The sequence below is a fragment of the Zingiber officinale genome, chromosome 1B, assembly GCF_018446385.1.
Source record: "Zingiber officinale cultivar Zhangliang chromosome 1B, Zo_v1.1, whole genome shotgun sequence".
Lineage (NCBI taxonomy): Eukaryota > Viridiplantae > Streptophyta > Magnoliopsida > Zingiberales > Zingiberaceae > Zingiber > Zingiber officinale.
Window position 1 is genome coordinate 157,962,455 of NC_055986.1, and position 17,809 is coordinate 157,980,263.

Consider the following 17,809-nt stretch of genomic DNA (forward strand, 5'->3'; position numbering starts at 1 on the left):
AGTAAATATCATACACAAAAAAACATAATGTTACACAAATAATTGAAAAACTAAAGAAATAAAAATAAACCTATATACTTACTCGTAATCTGATGATCCTTCTGGACAATTTAGTAAAATATATGTTTGGGTTGCTCGCCATTCTTTACCAGTTAAGTATCTTTGTTTACATGGTCCACTTGGTCGACCAAGGTAGTTAAAAATTGAAAATGAGGTAACATTTGGATCAATAGGACCCTCATCATTTCTGCCCGCTCTTCGCCTTTTGCATTGAACATGAGGTTCAAAATAATATGATGCAAAAGTGGTGACTTCCTCCACAATGTATGCATTAACAATAGAGGCTTCAACTCGTGCTTTATTTTTCACCTTTTTCTTCAAATGATATAAGAATCTGTTGAAGATATATAAAATTATATTAAATATATATATATATATATAAATAATCCAGGAGTAGAAATATTTTTTTTTCATTCAAACATTCGAATTATACAAATAACACACTCTACCTTTCAAATGGATACATCCACCGAAAATGAACGGGTCCTCCAACTTTGGCCTCATATGGCAAGTGAACCAAAAGATGCTCCATGAAGTCAAAAAAAGAGGGTGGAAATATTCTTTCCAAATTGCACAAAATGATTGGAATATCTCTCTCTAACTTCTCCATGTGTGAACGTTTCAAAACTGTTGAGCAAATATCATGTAGGAAAATACTTAACTCCGTAATCGCTCCCCATACAAATTGTGGTAAGAGTTCCTTAAAAGCAATAGGAATCAGTCTTTGCATTATGATATGACAATCATGACTTTTCATACCAATTAACTTCCATTCTTTCATATCAACACATCTTCCAAGATTAGAGACATACCCATCTGGAAATTTCAAAGATTTCAACCATTCACATAGGACACGTCTTTGATCCTTATTTAATGTATAAATTGCCTTTGGCTTTGGTCCTCTACTATTTTCATCGACATCAAGAGTGGGTCTTTTACATATGAGTCGCATATCTTTTCTTGCATTGAGATTGTCTTTTGTTTTTCCGGTGATATCCATCACAGTATTTATCAGATTATCAAAAACATTCTTCTCAATATGCATTACATCGAGATTATGATGTATCAAATGACTAAACCAATACGGTAAATCCCAAAATATACTTCGTTTAGTCCATTTATGTGTACTCCCATATTCATATGTTGTACCATATGGTTGTTCAATAACAGAGGGAAAGTGATGCACTCTGTACCAAATATCTTGACCTGTCAATCTCAATGGCGGAAGTGTTCTTTCGATCCTATTTTTAGTGAATTCATCTTTATTCTTTCTGAACTTATGATTTGTTGGTAAGAATTGCCTATGACAATCAAAATAACTTGGTTTCTTTCCGTGTTTCAATCTGAATGACTTTGATCTCTCCATACATATTGGGCATCCCAAGATCCCAGCAGTACTCCAACCTGATAGCATACCATAAGCTGGAAAGTCATTTATGGTCCAAAGAAGAGCAGCCTTCAGTATAAACATCTGGTTAGAATGAACATCGTATGTAGGAACACATTCATCCCATAGTTGTTTAAGTTCTGCTATCAGAGGTTGCATATAAATATCTATTAACTTTTTTGGATTTTGCGGACCTGGTTACAACCAATGTTAAAAACATATAAGGTGTTTTCATGCACATCCCAGGCGGAAGATTATACGGCGTTAAAATAACTGGCCAACAAGAATAATTTCTTCCTGATTTACCAAACGGAGCAAATCCATCAGCACATAGACATAATCTAATATTTCTAGTCTCCTTTGCAAAATCTGGATATGTTCTATCAAAATTTTTCCAAGCATCTGCATCTGATGGATGGCACATTAAACCCTCTTCTGTTTGATGAGTTGCATGCCAAGTCATGTGTTCCGCAGTTGCCTTTGATGCATACAATCTTTGTAACCTAGGAGTTAAAGGTAAATAAAACAACTGGCTGTGTGCTTTACGTCGTTGTTGACTCCTGGTTGTCTTATACCTATCTTGATTGAATTTACAAACCTCTACTTCTGCATCATCTCCCCAATATAGCATACAACCATCTCTGCAAACATCAATTCTTTCAACTGGAAGACCTAAATCTTTCACCAGTTTTTTCATACTGTAAAAATCAAGAGGCAAACTGTGATCACGTGGCAATGTATCGTCAAAAGCTTGAACAACATCATTAAAATAATCTTGCGACATATTATGATCTGCCTTTATATTTAATAATCTGGATGTGAGAGATAATTTAGTCTGACTGTCACAACCGGAATATAATGGTTCATTTGCAGCACTCAATACTTCTTGAAATTTGTAATATATTTCATCCAGACCTGGTACATCAGGCTCCTCCAACGGCAATGTATTAGTGGCAAACATTTGTTCACTTGTTGGAGGAAAACTAGAACTTGCACCAAGCGTCTCGGGAATATAATTCTGACAACTTGCATCAATTACCATCCTCTGATATGGATTGAATTGTTCATAATAACTCTGATCTCCACTAGCAGAGGCTTGAAAATTCTGTCCATAATCCTCATCAAATATGAACGGTTCGCCATGACTTGTCCAATTATAATAATTCGGAGTAAAACCAAATCTACAAAGATGTTCTTCAACTTTATCGGTGGGTAAAAATTTCCCATTGTGACATTTTCTACACGCGCACCTTATCTTCTTGCCATCCATATACATAACTTGAGTAGATGCAAAATTTAAAAATTGCCTCAGTCCAGTGATAAACTCAAGAGTTAACCCCTGACGATTAGGCAAATTTTTGTTATACATCCAACTTCGCTCATTCTGCATTTTACCTGAATTCAACTGTTTAGTTAAACATTATTAAAAGTTACTATACATAAATCTTATCATTGAAGACAAAACAAAAAACAACAGCTAATTAAAAAGACGGAACGCAATTAATCAACTATAATAAAATTATTTAAAGCTAACTTTATATATAAAGTAAATGCATAATAATGAACTTAAGAATACCGAAAAGAAGTCAACAAATACAGCTGTCTTCAACTACACTGAGATCACGCCAAAATGAGACCTGCACAAAAGAACATTATCAATTCAGACAGTAATATTTGAATATTAACTTAAACAACTGATAAAATGGTGCACGACGGCAGCCATAAACAGTCCAGCCAACTGCCAAAATAGTGCACAGCGGTAGCCATACGCCGTCCAGCCATCGCCTGGCAGCGGGCAGCCACAAGCCGGCCAGGCAGCGGACTGCCGGAGGCCAGGCAGCGGACTGCCGGAGGCCAGGCAGAGGCTGCCAGAGGCAAGGCAGGCCCTGCCGGAGGCCAGCCCGCGCCTGCCCGCGGCCAGGCAGCTCCTTGCGGCGGCAGGCAGCGCCTGGCCGCGGCCAGCCCGCGCCTGCCCGCGGCCAGCCCGCGCCGGCAGGGAGTCCCGCGACGGCGAGAGAGAGAGATCCGAGAGCGTTTTGCTTACCAAACGAAAACCTTCCACCGCCGATCGTCGTAGATCACGCCGTCGTCGGTCGGAGATGTGGCCGAAACCTGGAAATCGCAGATGGGAAGAAGGGGGAACGGGGGAGAGAGAGGAAAGAAAAGAGAGAAGGGAAAAAGAATCGGGTTGGGAATTAGATCTAGGGTTTTTAGGAACAAATATTTTTTGTTCCCAATTTCGTCCCTATATTTGGGACAAATTTTTGGATTCGTCCCAAATTTTGGGACGAATCCAAGATTCGTCCCAAACTTTGGGACGAATCCAGGATTCGTCCCAAAACTTAAATTAATTTAAAATAAATTAAATCAAAGACCGAAAGCTTATATCTTGACCTAGATACATCGGAATTTGATGAAACAAATTTCTATGCGTTCGTATCATTGCCCTGATCATAAATATGTCACCATCCATAATTTTTAATTAATAATTTAATTTATTCAAATTTTTAATACCAAATTAGGTCAAATTGGAATTAAAAAATTCCAAAAATAAATATATTTGGTAAAAAATATTTTTATGGATATATTTACGATCAGGACAATGATACGAACGCATAGAAATTTATTTCATCAAATTCCGATGTCTCTAGGTCCGTATATGAGGCGTCCCATTTTATTTTATTTTTTTTAAGATAATTAAATTTTTGGGACGAATCCAGATATTCGTCCCAAACTTTGGGACGAATTCCTGGATTCGTCCCAAATTTTGGGACGAATCCAGGATTCGTCCCAAAACTTAAATTAATTTAAAATAAATTAAATCAAAGACCGAAAGCTTATATCTTGACCTAGAGACATCGGAATTTGATGAAACAAGTTTCTATGCATTCGTATCATTGCCCTGATCGTAAATATGTCACCATCCATATTTTTTAATTAATAATTTAATTTATTTAAATTTTTCATACCAAATTAGGTTAAATTGGAATAAAAAATTCCAAAAATAAATATATTTGTGAAAAAAAAATTTTATGTATATATTTACGATCAGGACAACGATACAAACGCATAGAAATTTGTTTCATAAAATTCCGATGTCTCTAGGTAGATATTTTTTAATACATATATAGGTTGCTATTAACTAAAAAGGTGTTGTGCAGTGAACGGTTGTAAATTAGTGTCTGAAAACTTAAATATGGACCTAGAGACATCGGAATTTGATGAAAAAAGTTTCTATGCGTTCGTATCGTTGCCTTGATCGTAAATATGTCACCATCCATATTTTTTAAATATTATTTTAAGTGATTCAAATTTTTAATACCAAATTAGGTCAAATTGGAATTAAAAAATTCCAAAAATAAATATATTTGGTAAAAAATATTTTTATGGATATATTTACGATCAGGACAACGATACGAACGCATAGAAATTTATTTCATCAAATTCTGATGTCTCTAGGTCCGTATATGACGCGTCCCATTTTGTTTTTTTTTTTAAGATAATTAAATTTTTGGGACGAATCTCTGGATTCGTCCCAAAATTTGGGACGAATCCAGGATTCGTCCCAAAACTTAAATTAATTTAAAATAAATTAAATCAAAGACCGAAAGCTTATATCTTGACCTAGAGACATCGGAATTTGATGAAACAAGTTTCTATGCGTTCGTATCGTTGCCCTGATCGTAAATATGTCACCATCCATATTTTTTAATTAATAATTTAATTTATTTAAATTTTTCATACCAAATTAGGTCAAATTGGAATAAAAAATTCCAAAAATAAATATATTTGTGAAAAAAAAATTTTATGTATATATTTACGATCAGGACAACGATACAAACGCATAGAAATTTGTTTCATCAAATTCCGATGTCTCTAGGTAGATATTTTTTAATACATATATAGGTTGCTATTAACTAAAAAGGTGTTGTGCAGTGAACGGTTGTAAATTAGTGTCTGAAAACTTAAATATGGACCTAGAGACATCGGAATTTGATGAAAAAAGTTTCTATGCGTTCGTATCGTTGCCTTGATCGTAAATATGTCACCATCCATATTTTTTAAATATTATTTTAAGTGATTCAAATTTTTAATACCAAATTAGGTCAAATTGGAATTAAAAAATTCCAAAAATAAATATATTTGGTAAAAAATATTTTTATGGATATATTTACGATCAGGACAACGATACGAACGCATAGAAATTTATTTCATCAAATTCTGATGTCTCTAGGTCCGTATATGACGCGTCCCATTTTGTTTTTTTTTTTAAGATAATTAAATTTTTGGGACGAATCTCTGGATTCGTCCCAAAATTTGGGATGAATCCAGATATTCGTTCCCAACTTTGGGACGCGTTCCTGGAGTCGTCCCCAATTTTGGGACGAATCCAGATTCCCAAATTTTGGGACGAATCGAGATTCGTCCCAAACCTTAAATTAATTTAAAATAAATTAAATCAAAGACCAAAGCTTATATCTTGACCTAGAGACATCGAATTTGATGAAACAAGTTTTTCGTATCGTTGCCCTGATCGTAAATATGTCACCATCCATATTTTTTAATTAATAATTTAATTTATTTAAATTTTTCATACCAAATTAGGTCAAATTGGAATAAAAAATTCCAAAAATAAATATATTTGTGAAAAAAAAATTTTATGTATATATTTACGATCAGGACAACGATACAAACGCATAGAAATTTGTTTCATCAAATTCCGATGTCTCTAGGTAGATATTTTTTAATACATATATAGGTTGCTATTAACGAAAAAGGTGTTGTGCGTTGAACGGTTGTAAATTAGTGTCTGAAAACTTAAATATGGACCTAGGGACATCGGAATTTGATGAAAAAAGTTTCTATGCGTTCGTATCGTTGCCTTGATCGTAAATATGTCACCATCCATATTTTTTAAATATTATTTTAAGTGATTCAAATTTTTAATACCAAATTAGGTCAAATTGGAATTAAAAAATTCCAAAAATAAATATATTTGGTAAAAAATATTTTTATGGATATATTTACGATCAGGACAACGATACGAATGCATAGAAATTTATTTCATCAAATTCTGATGTCTCTAGGTATATGAGCGTCCCATTTTTTTTTTGTTTAAGATAATTAAATTTTTGGGAGGAATTTCTGTATTCGCCCTAAAATTTGGGACGAATCCAGACATTCGTCCCAAACTTTGGGACGAATTCCTGGATTCGTCCCAAATTTTGGGACGAATCCAGGATTCGTCCCAAAACTTAAATTAATTTAAAATAAATTAAATCAAAGACCGAAAGCTTATATCTTGACCTAGAGACATCGGAATTTGATGAAACAAGTTTCTATGCGTTCGTATCGTTGCCCTGATCGTAAATATGTCACCATCCATATTTTTTAATTAATAATTTAATTTATTTAAATTTTTCATACCAAATTAGGTCAAATTGGAATAAAAAATTCCAAAAATAAATATATTTGTGAAAAAAAATTTTTATGTATATATTTACGATCAGGACAACGATACAAACGCATAGAAATTTGTTTCATCAAATTCCGATGTCTCTAGGTAGATATTTTTTAATACATATATAGGTTGCTATTAACTAAAAAGGTGTTGTGCAGTGAACGGTTGTAAATTAGTGTCTGAAAACTTAAATATGGACCTAGAGACATCGGAATTTGATGAAAAAAGTTTCTATGCATTCGTATCGTTGCCTTGATCATAAATATGTCACCATCCATATTTTTTAAATATTATTTTAAGTGATTCAAATTTTTAATACCAAATTAGGTCAAATTGGAATTAAAAAATTCCAAAAATAAATATATTTGGTAAAAAATATTTTTATGGATATATTTACGATCAGGACAACGATACGAACACATAGAAATTTATTTCATCAAATTCCGATATCTCTAGGTCCGTATATGACGCGTCCCATTTTGTTTTTTTTTTAAGATAATTAAATTTTTGGGACGAATCTCTGGATTCGTCCCAAAATTTGGGACGAATCCAGATATTCGTCCCAAAATTTGGGACGAATCCAGATATTCGTCCCAAACTTTGGGACGAATTCCTGGATTCGTCCCAAATTTTGGGACGAATCCAGGATTCGTCCCAAATTTTGGGACGAATCCAGGATTCGTCCCAAAACTTAAATTAATTTAAAATAAATTAAATCAAAGACCGAAAGCTTATATCTTGACCTAGAGACATCGGAATTTGATGAAACAAGTTTCTATGCGTTCGTATCGTTGCCCTGATCGTAAATATGTCACCATCCATATTTTTTAATTAATAATTTAATTTATTTAAATTTTTCATACCAAATTAGGTCAAATTGGAATAAAAAATTCCAAAAATAAATATATTTGTGAAAAAATATTTTATGTATATATTTACGATCAGGACAACGATACAAACGCATAGAAATTTGTTTCATCAAATTCCGATGTCTCTAGGTAGATATTTTTTAATACATATATAGGTTGCTATTAACTAAAAAGGTGTTGTGCAGTGAACGGTTGTAAATTAGTGTCTGAAAACTTAAATATGGACCTAGAGACATCGGAATTTGATGAAAAAAGTTTCTATGCGTTCGTATCGTTGCCTTGATCGTAAATATGTCACCATCCATATTTTTTAAATATTATTTTAAGTGATTCAAATTTTTAATACCAAATTAGGTCAAATTGGAATTAAAAAATTCCAAAAATAAATATATTTGGTAAAAAATATTTTTATGGATATATTTACGATCAGGACAACGATACGAACGCATAGAAATTTATTTCATCAAATTCTGATGTCTCTAGGTCCGTATATGACGCGTCCCATTTTGTTTTTTTTTTTAAGATAATTAAATTTTTGGGACGAATCTCTGGATTCGTCCCAAAATTTGGGACGAATCCAGATATTCGTCCCAAACTTTGGGACGAATTCCTGGATTCATCCCAAATTTTGGGACGAATCCAGGATTCGTCCCAAAACTTAAATTAATTTAAAATAAATTAAATCAAAGACCGAAAGCTTATATCTTGACCTAGAGACATCGGAATTTGATGAAACAAGTTTCTATGCGTTCGTATCATTGCCCTGATCGTAAATATGTCACCATCCATATTTTTTAATTAATAATTTAATTTATTTAAATTTTTCATACCAAATTAGGTCAAATTGGAATAAAAAATTCCAAAAATAAATATATTTGTGAAAAAAAATTTTTATGTATATATTTACGATCAGGACAACGATACAAACGCATAGAAATTTGTTTCATCAAATTCCGATGTCTCTAGGTAGATATTTTTTAATACATATATAGGTTGCTATTAACTAAAAAGGTGTTGTGCAGTGAACGGTTGTAAATTAGTGTCTGAAAACTTAAATATGGACCTAGAGATATCAGAATTTGATGAAAAAAGTTTCTATGCATTCGTATCGTTGCCTTGATCGTAAATATGTCACCATCCATATTTTTTAAATATTATTTTAAGTGATTCAAATTTTTAATACCAAATTAGGTCAAATTGGAATTAAAAAATTCCAAAAATAAATATATTTGGTAAAAAATATTTTTATGGATATATTTACGATCAGGACAACGATACGAATGCATAGAAATTTATTTCATCAAATTCCGATGTCTCTAGGTCCGTATATGACGCGTCCCATTTTGTTTTTTTTTTAAGATAATTAAATTTTTGGGACGAATCTCTGGATTCGTCCCAAAATTTTGGACGAATCCAGATATTCGTCCCAAACTTTGGGACGAATTCCTGGATTCGTCCCAAAACTTAAATTAATTTAAAATAAATTAAATCAAAGACCGAAAGCTTATATCTTGACCTAGAGACATCGGAATTTGATGAAACAAGTTTCTATGCGTTCGTATCATTGCCCTGATCATAAATATGTCACCATCCATATTTTTTAATTAATAATTTAATTTATTTAAATTTTTCATACCAAATTAGGTCAAATTGGAATAAAAAATTCCAAAAATAAATATATTTGTGAAAAAAAAATTTTATGTATATATTTACGATCAGGACAACGATACAAACGCATAGAAATTTGTTTCATCAAATTCCGATGTCTCTAGGTAGATATTTTTTAATACATATATAGGTTGCTATTAACTAAAAAGGTGTTGTGCAGTGAACGGTTGTAAATTAGTGTCTGAAAACTTAAATATGGACCTAGAGATATCGGAATTTGATGAAAAAAGTTTCCATGCGTTCGTATCGTTGCCTTGATCGTAAATATGTCACCATCCATATTTTTTAAATATTATTTTAAGTGATTCAAATTTTTAATACCAAATTAGGTCAAATTGGAATTAAAAAATTCCAAAAATAAATATATTTGGTAAAAAATATTTTTATGGATATATTTATGATCAGGACAACGATACGAACGCATAGAAATTTATTTCATCAAATTCTGATGTCTCTAGGTCCGTATATGACGCGTCCCATTTTGTATTTTTTTTTAAGATAATTAAATTTTTGGGACGAATCTCTGGATTCGTCCCAAAATTTGGGACGAATCCAGATATTCGTCCCAATCTTTGGGACGAATTCCTGGATTCGTCCCAAATTTTGGGACGAATCCAGGATTCGTCCCAAAACTTAAATTAATTTAAAATAAATTAAATCAAAGACCGAAAGCTTATATCTTGACCTAGAGACATCGGAATTTGATGAAACAAATTTCTATGCGTTCGTATCATTGCCCTGATCGTAAATATGTCACCATCCATATTTTTTAATTAATAATTTAATTTATTTAAATTTTTCATATCAAATTAGGTCAAATTAGAATTAAAAATTCCAAAAATAAATATATTTGTTAAAAAATATTTTTATGTATATATTTACGATCAGGACTATGATACGAATGCATAGAAATTTATTTCATCAAATTCCGATGCCTCTAGGTCCGTATATGAGGCGTCCCATTTTGTTTTTTTTTTTTAAGATAATTAAATTTTTGGGACGAATCCTGGATTCGTCCCAAAACTTAAATTAATTTAAAATAAATTAAATCAAAGACCGAAAGCTTATATCTTGACCTAGAGACATCATAATTTGATGAAACAAATTTCTATGTGTTCGTATCATTGCTCTGATCATAAATATGTCACCATCCATAATTTTTAATTAATAATTTAATTTATTTAAATTTTGTATACCAAATTAGGTAAAATTAGAATTAAAAATTCCAAAAATAAATATATTTGTTAAAAAATATTTTTATGTATATATTTATGATCAGGACAATGATACGAACGCATAGAAATTTATTTCATTAAATTCCGATGTCTCTAGGTCCGTATATGAGGCGTCCCATTTTGTTTTTTTTTTAAGATAATTAAATTTTTGGGACGAATCCTGGATTCGTCCCAAAACTAAATTTAATTTAAATTACATTAAATCAAAGACCGAAAGCTTATATCTTGACCTAGAGACATCGGAATTTGATGAAATAAGTTTCTATGCGTTCGTATCATTGTCCTGATCGTAAATATATCCATAAAAATATTTATTACCAAATATATTTATTTTTGGCATTTTTTAATTCCAATTTGACCTAATTTGGTATTATAAATTTGAATCACTTAAAATATTATTTAAAAAATATGGATGGTGACATATTTACGATCAAATTAATGATACGAATGCATAGAAACTTGTTTTATCAAATTTCGATGTCTCTAGGTCAAGATATAAGCCTTCGATATTTGATTGTCTTTTTTTTTAAAATAATGTCATTTTTGGAACAAATCCTGGATTCGTCCCAGATTTTGGGACGAATCCTGGATTCGTCCCAGAATTTGGGACGAATTCTGAATTCGTCCCAGAATTTGGGACGAATCCAGTATTTGTCCCAAAATCTGGGACGAATTCTGAATTCGTTCCAGATTTGGCGACGAATTTAGCAACGAAATGTTCTATTGTTGCAAATTTGAAACAAAACTTTTTTGTTGCAATTTTCGTTGGTTATTTGGGTCGAAATTTTTTTTCGACCCAAAATTTGTCGCAATTTTGGGACGAATAATTTTCGTTCCAAATATTTGTCCCCAAATATATGTTTTTTTGTAGTGTAATCAAATTTTAGTTGACTGGAGGTTTATTTTAGTCAATTGAACTTTTGATCATTGGCTAGCTCACAATGACTATTTGTGTCATTGTGGTTGAATGGAATATATTTCTTTAAATACATCAAAATGTTCTCATTTATTCTAACCGTAAGTGCTTCTGATCACTCCTAGAGCTCGAAATGATCAAAGCTGTTATTCTAGGGAAGATTTCAATTATATATATATATATATATATATATATATATATATATATATATATATCCTAACAATCTATACATATAAACAAATATACACAATATCACAAACACAAATAAACTAACATTAATATAAACAAACATACTAAATTATGGAAATAAACTAATAGAAAGTATCTAAGAAACAAATACAATCATCTAAAATAAACACAATCTAAATAAATCACAAATGTAATAATAGAAACAAACTAAACTATCCAAATATTCATATCTAAATCTAAATTTACAGAATCAGATATCTAAATTCATATGATAGAAAATACTCTAAATAATATACCCATATAGTAGTAATATAAAATTCTGCAGAAAGTTAAATACGATAAATTATAATCAGATTGACGTATAATTAAAATTTTTTCATATATGTATAACTAATTTTACATGTAATAAAAAAAGATACCTTGATAGAAATGAGCAAATAATGATGATAATGATGATTAATATGTCAATAGCGACTCCTAAAATATATAGTAATATAATATTGACAAATAAGCATATTAGAATATCAAAATAGAATAATATATTTTGCATGATTCATGTATGATAAATAAAAAACTAAGTTGTAGTTGGGCAAACCTCAGAAAAACCTAATCAACACGGTCTGATGGATCTTGAGTCTCCTATGACTCAAAATCATGTGATGTCAGGGTCCAAGAGGCAATGACGAATTGCATATGGCTAAGAGAGCTTGATTTACATCCCGTTCGACCCCTTTGATCCTCCTCGGCTCTCCTCTAATCCTTAGCGGCTCTCCTCTACTCATTAGCAATCCTCCTCTGCTCCTCAACGGCTATCCACTGATCCATATAGGTCATCCTCTAATCCATTGAGTTCAGTTGAGTACGCAATTCTTGATTTTCGTGTATTAAAAGATGCACCTCAAGAAGAAGAGGAACTAGCACGACCCCTAGGAGTTATTAAATGATCAAATACAACTTTGGCTTAGGAGCCAAGGTCATAGAGGGTTGAGTTTTTTGTCCTTCCACCGATGATGTCTAATATATCTCATTTATCGTCTCGGTGGATAGAGGTTGTGGCCCCCTTTCTACTAGTGACTGAAATGTCTGAGTCACTCTATTTGTCATTTGCTCATGTGTGGAAAAATATAATATGATTAATATCCGATTTGATCACAATTACTAAAGTTAATCAAGATAGAAATGATTAAATGTAATCAGGATTTACAAATGTGTCATCCTTCTTCTTGTGGGATCTTGAGAAAGACCTCTATACAAGTGGGTTGTTGGGCTAGATCACCTTCCTACATACATAAATAATTTGGGATAAAATTATATAAATTTGGTAATAAAAATAAAATTTGCTTATATAACTTTAAATTAAACTCACCAGATCCATGGCATGTTCAACAATAGATCTGAATTCTGACGTATGCAGAGCAGTTCCACTGCTTGGGCTACCTAGCTTTGTATTTCTATTTGCTCGATCCTTTTCAACATTTGTCTGTCACCTTTCTGTAGCTTAGATGGTGGTCCATACACCCCATATCTCTTTCGAAATATGCGTCGACTTTGTGCCTTTCTTTCTCATATAGTAAAGAAGATCTTTGTACAGTTTTATACAATAACTATTCCAAGTACCTTTAAATTGTTCCTCATGCTCTTCCTCCCATGCAAGTTAATATGACTCCTGAACTACAGAAATAACATATGCATTTGGATACTTATGATATTTTCTATCATCTTCGTGAGCTATTTGATGAGCAAGTTAGATCTGAAAGGTTCAAGGTCTCTAAGCTTCTCTTTTGCTCAAAGATTCAGGAAGGTTCATCTGCAGTACAATATGTACTAAAGATGAATGACTACATAGAGTGTTTAGCATCACTCGATTTTACAATAGATCATGAGTTAAGTATTGACTTAATTCTATATAATTTACCAAAAAGTCATTTATAATTTGTGATAAACTATCGGATGAACAATTTAGAATTGATTATTCCCGAGATGATCAATATGCTCAAGACTGTAGAGCCTTCTGTTAAAGGTGAATAAAAAACTATGATGTTAATATACTCCTCCAAGAAAGGTTCTAAGAGGAAACCAAAACATCAGGCTAAGGGGAAGAGCAAAAAGGTCAAGTAAGTAGAACGGACACAAAAGGGCTCATGCCATCATTGTGGTAAGATGGGGCACTGGCGAAGAAACTATAAGATCTATCTTAAGTCTGTGAAGAAGAATAAGACATCCAATGTTCTATCTTCTTCAGGTATTTTCGTTATTGATTGTCATGCTATTTCCTCAAACACTTGGATATTGGATATTGGGTGTGACTCACATATATGTAATGACATACAAGGACTAAGGAATAACAGAAGACTCATCAAGGGAGAAACAAGTATGCGAGTTGGGAATGGAGCAAAGGTTGTTGCAATCGTCATTGGAACATACTTGTTACAGCTTCCTAGTGGACTTGTCTTAGAACTAGATAATTGTTATTTTGTTCCTGTATTAATAAAGAATATTTTTATATTTCTTGCTTAAATAAAAAAGGTTTCCATTTGACTTTTAGTAACAATTGTTGTTATATAACGTTGAATGATATTCTTTATAGCACTGGAACTTTATGCAATGACATATACGCGTTAGATACATCTAGTGACGCATTCAAGATCGATACGAGCAATAAATGCGCCTGATTAGATTATCAATTAACCTCTTACTAGTGGCATTGTCACCTTGGCCATATAAGCAAGAAACACATGTCTGAATTGCAAAAGATTACAGTTCTCGAATCATTTGAATTAGATACATTTGATACATGCGATTCATATTTAAAAGGTAAGATGACAAAATTACCTTTTTCTAGAAAGAATGAACGAGTTGATGAGTTACATGGGCTCATGCACTAGGAGGTTATAGCTATTTTATTACTTTCATTGGCGATCACTCTCGTTATGGGTATGTGTATATAATGAAACATAAATCTGAAGTCTTTGAAAAGTTTAGAGAATTCAGAAATAAAGTAGAGAAACAACTTGGTAAAAATATCAAGATACTTCGATTCGATCGATGTGGTGAGTATTTAAGTCAAGAGTTTCAAGATTATCTAAGGGACAATGGTATATTGTCTCAATAGACTCTGTCATATACGCCACAACATAATGGTATATAGAGTTGTCAAACGGGTCGACTCGTGGTGGGGTGGGTCGGCCCGTAGCAGACCAACCATTTGGCGGGACGAGGCAAGCCGACCCATCAACTTGACGGGTTGGAAAATCTCCAACACAACCCAATCCAAAGCGGGTTGCGAGTTTGGCGGGCCAACCCACGGGGCCATAAAAATTTTTAAAAATATTTTATAAAAAACTTTCATATATTTGGCAAGCTTCTGCAGCTTGATATGCAACCTTTAAAAGGAGAATAAAAAATTACAACTTGAGATAAATTCACAAAAAATGTTGCTTGAAGAAGAGATTGGTGGTTTGCAAGAGACAATTAGGAAGATCAAAGCAGTGAAGGGTGAGATAGATGGATTGTGGGATATGCAAGAGTTGATAGTTGTTTACCAGCAGAAGTAAATTTCAATGCTTCAAGCTGAAAAATATTCAGCCAGCTAGAAACACTTTCATATCTTAAACCGTATCGTGTCCTTCTCCACGTCCATGAACATGCGTTTCTCAACTCGCGGGCCAAACCAAGCTCGTCGTGGGCTGACCCGGGCGGGTCGGCCCATCGCGAGCTTGAGTTAATAAACTTCTAACCCAACCCGCTTAATTGGTTTGGTAAGGCAGGCCAACCGGATGGGTCCAACCCAAATTGACGGCTCTAATGGTGTATCGAAAAGGCGTAACCAAACCTTATTTGACATGGTTAGGTCAATGATGGATCGTGCAAATCTTCTCAAAACCTTTTGGGATTATGCACTCATGACAGTTGTTTACTTGCTAAATAGAATCCCGACGAAGGTAATCTAACTACTCTATATGAGGTATGAACTAGTAAGAAATTCCTCATATCTTATTTGAAGATATGGGGGTGTCTTGCTTATGTGAAGAGGACTATATCAGATAAGTTGAACGCTAAGTCTGATAAGTGTTTCTTTATTGGATACCCTAAGAAAACTAAGGGTTACCAATTCTATCACCCCTTGGAACAAAAGCTGTTTGTTTCAAGGCATGCTACCTTCCTAGAGAAAGAATTTCTTTTACAGAAAGCAAGTGGGAGTATGGTTGAACTTGATGAAATTCAGGAGACTCCAATAAATACTAACGAGATACCTAGTCAAGAACCACAACCAATTATGACACAACTTTCTCGTAGATCAGGTAAAACACGTAATATTCCTTAGAGATACGGATCTCTGGTAAGAGAATCAAATGATGTGTTACTCATTGAGGATGAGAAATCTGCTGATTATGAAGAGACTCTGAATAGTTTAGAAAAGGACAAGTGACTTATAGCCATGAAGTCGGAAATGGATTTCATATACGAAAATCAAGTTTGGAATTTGGTGGACCCACTTGAAGGCATTACGCTTATAAGGTGCAAGTGGATTGTCAAGAAGAAAACTGAGATAGATGGTAATGTAATTACCTATAAGGCGAGGTTGGTAGCGAAAGACTATCATCAAAGGCAAGACATTGACTATAATGTAACTTTCTCACCTATAATCATGTTTAAATCTATTCAGATACTCCTACCCATATCATCTCATCATGATTATGAGATATGACAAATAGATGTGAAAATAATTTTTCTTAATGAAAATCTACTTGAGGACGTGTATATGACACAACCCGAGGGGTTCACATCTGTTAATAAGAATAAAGTATGCAAACTTCAATGGTCCATTATAGACAGAAGCAAGCATCCATGAGTTGGAATATCTATTTTTAATGAGGTGATCAAAGAATTTGATTTATCACAAAATGCAGACAAACCTCGTATGTGTCAAAAGGTTAGTGGGAGTGTAGTCGTATTTCTAATATTATATGTTGATGACATATTGCTCATAGGAAATGATTGTCGGAACCCCAAGGTTATTTTGGTGTGATCAACAAGTTAAGTTAGGTCCTGTGTATTTTTAACCTTGTGTCTAAGTGTGCAGGAGCTTAGGAGCACAGGTAGTCGAGCGGAAGACGCAGCTAGTAGGGTTGATCGCGGATCAGGTTGGTTCGGTTATTAGGATAAAAAACTATCCGGCCATAATAAATCAGATAATACAATATCAAGACCTATATCCGACGGTTATTATGTATCAGATATCCGACGGGTTGTCAGTTATTTGGATATCCGACTCTATATCCAATGAAATATAAAATATAAATATAAAACAACAATAAAAATAAAATATTTTAAAATGATAATAGACATTATTCATTACACGTTGTAGCAGCTAATCACCAGTAGCCGCTACAACGTATAGCAGCTTATCGACAATAACTACTACAACGTGTAGCAACTTATCGACAGTAGTTGCTACAAGTAGGAGTCATCGCGGATTGGGTTTGTTTGGTTATTGGGATAAAAAAATTATCCGACCTTACTAGATCGGATAATGTAATATCAGGACCCTACATCTGGCCCTATATCCGACGGATTTTTTTGTTCGGTTCGATTCGGGTCGGTATAAGCGGGTTGGTCGGTTTGGTGGGTTCACTGCTCACCCCTAGCAGCTAGCGAGAAGGACGACACGTGGTGTGTCCTAGGGATGAGGCGTTGCGGAAGAGTATACCTGCGAACGAGAAGGAAGCGTGCGGTGATTCCGAGGGACGAGAAGCCGGAGTGGAAGACTGCTCGAGGAGCAAGAGACGCAGCTAGCGAGAAGGTGGGCACGGGGTGCGACCGAGGGACGAAGACTGCGGATGAGTACGCTGGCGGACGAGAAGGAAGCACGCAGCGATTCTGAGGGACGAGAAACCGGAGCGGAAGCCTGCTCGAGAAGATAGGAAGTTGGGTTCGGTTGAACTCTATTTCAGATGGCAGAGATCACCCAAGTGAGCGGAAGACTCGGACTGAGGTGAACGGTGCCGGAGCAGAAAACCCGGG